The following is a 2500-nucleotide window of genomic DNA, read 5'->3' on the forward strand; positions in this document are numbered from 1 at the left end:
ACATGTCACAGGGCTCGAAATAACGAAAAAAATCCAGTCGCAATTTTGCGCCAAGGTATGTAAATTTAAGAAAATTCACGGCGAGAAACAAACTAATTATGTCACGTCTTTATTTATTTTAGCAAAGTGGCAACTGCTAACCCTTTTGTTTCAAAAGAGCGAAGGTGAAAACAAGTCCCAAATTTGCGACTTCTCCAGATATTTTAGTCGCAAGGGAACAAAATTAAGTGGCAATTTTGAGCCCTGCAAGAGTGTTTTAGCGGTAGAGTTTTTTCACTTTTTCGCCGTTTTGGAAATGAATAAAACAAGTTCTTTTAAATCCGGACATTTCATCAGTATTTATATATAAACAGAACATAACGTGGCCATACAGGGATGCGAATTAATTTTCATCTTCTCGTGCTGTTGGCATCTTGCACTGGTTCACTGCGCTCACTCATGAGAGATACTATCGGCACTCCAAAGATAAAATTGATATCATACGCAGCTAGCCATGTAATATCTTCTATTTATTTTAGTGCACTTTATGTGGCTGTGCCATAATTTTTTTTTTGCTCTGTTGCACATTTCCATAGGTACATGACAAGGATGTGATTGGGGTAGAACATCATCCACACAACAATTTGATTTCCACATATAGTGAAGATGGACAGCTTAAATTATGGCAGCCTTAGCAGGAAAGCTTTCTTCAAAGGGAACAAAGTCCGGCTAGAGAATCGTCCTTTTAGGCTTTCCCTCAAGGACATGACTGTACATGACAAAAGAAATTAGGATTGGAACAGAAAACGATTTCTTGTTCCATGTTCACTTGTACACACAAGATCAGTATGTACAAGCTGTTGCAGTTGTTGAACTGTATTGTGACAGTAGTTTTTACTACTGAATTTTGCCAACTTACAGGACTGTGTATCAATGTTGATTGTCAAACGTAGGAAGAGTTGTGTGAAAACAAAAAACTGAACATCTCGTACGCTGTATCATTGCTGTGTCTTAACACAAGGCAGACATTAATTTTGCCAGGTTCCTCTATAAGTTGAGGTAAATACAGAACGCTGATGCTAACTTTCTTGACTTTTCTCTCTCTTCTTAGCTATGATTGCTTCAAAACATCAGTCGTTCTTTTTAAAAAAAAAAAAACCTTAAGACATCCACCATACGGATGATACAGTTTTAAGTAACTTTGGGCTCAAAATGTTAGTGACATTGTGTATTTTAACCCCATAGATAATACATTCCATTTTCTGTGATATTGTTATTTGGTTTTCAAGAGACAAGTGGCTACTATTAAAGAATTTACTGACTTCCTTTTTTTTTTAGATGCTTGAAACTCATACATCTAAGCATGTTTTTCCCATGAAAATAATCTTCCTGCTAGTTTATACCTGCACGTTATCACCTACATTATAAAGTGTATGACACATTTAACATAAATTTTTCTAACAAAATCAAACGTTTCTACTGTAACAATTTTTTAGTTCGTTCTTGAGTGCACAGTAAATCTTTGTAAATGTGGTTGCCTATTCAGTACTAATTAAAGTACTGTGAGTTTTCATCGGGGGGACTGAGATCCGATGTTATCTTTCACCCCCTGAAGAGGCCTGATTGATGTCACAGTAGAAGTTGCCTGGTGTTTGACAGAGTAAACTCTTCATTAAGTATCACCTTAAAAGGGAAAGGGTTAGTGCAAGTCTATGTGAAGTGACATTAGCAGGCTTGCAATGCATTTAATGCATTGAACCTATGGCAGTGAAGATATTATTTTTACATCTCATTAAAAGGTTTGATACTTGGAAGTGAATCCCAAAGGAGTCTTGTGGCAGCTTTTATCACCCCTGATGAAGACACCAGCACAAAGGGTCAAAACACATGGGGTCTTGCAGTTTAACTTTGTCAGTTATATGTACAATCAATTACACAAACCATGTCTGACTTGCAGTTATACTTGAATGCAGATGCCACCCCAGCTGCAAGCAAAATGACTTCTTGAGAGTGGTGTATGAGGGCATGCAAGCCAGCAAAAACAGCCTGACGTTATCAGAACTTTTCAGAATATTATTGCAATTTGCTGATGTAACAGCTTACATCGTAACATGTATTTTGCATTCCACAGGATGCTTGATCGAAGCATTCTTAAACAAAAAGCTATTAATAGTATAATAAGTAATACCTTAAAAAACAAGTACAGTATGTTCCAGTCAAAAGAGATGCATTTGTTTATTCTACCATAACTGCACTGCTGCAGCACAACTAAATGCAAAAAAAAAATGCAGAAGCATTAATCAAGTAAACAAGAATGCATTGCACTTGCATTCATTCTGGAATCACACACATCACTAAAGTATTATCTAATGATATATCGTGCTGGTAACACCAGCAGAGATTCCTAAGGTAAAAATGTTCCTCAAAACTGCCATGGAAGATATTTTGTGATCCTGATTTCAACAAAATTATTCAGAGACATTGAAATAATCAAGTGCAAAATGTCATCACGACTGATTAG

At 36.4% G+C, this 2500-nt stretch overlaps 1 long non-coding RNA gene and 1 pseudogene across 1 annotated transcript in view; one reads left to right on the plus strand and one right to left on the minus strand.

Annotated features, from left to right (window-relative positions):
• The window catches only part of LOC138025441 (uncharacterized), a 19641-nt pseudogene that overhangs the window by 14466 nt on the left and 2675 nt on the right, over positions 1-2500 (plus strand).
• The window catches only part of LOC138027669 (uncharacterized), a 1755-nt gene continuing 1444 nt past the window's right edge, over positions 2190-2500 (minus strand). The window contains exon 2 of the long non-coding RNA XR_011127493.1: positions 2190-2500. This exon is cut by the window's right edge and continues 922 nt beyond it. This is a non-coding gene — a long non-coding RNA (uncharacterized lncRNA).

Source organism: Montipora capricornis, chromosome 12 (assembly GCF_036669925.1).
Source record: "Montipora capricornis isolate CH-2021 chromosome 12, ASM3666992v2, whole genome shotgun sequence".
NCBI classification, from domain to species: domain Eukaryota; kingdom Metazoa; phylum Cnidaria; class Anthozoa; order Scleractinia; family Acroporidae; genus Montipora; species Montipora capricornis.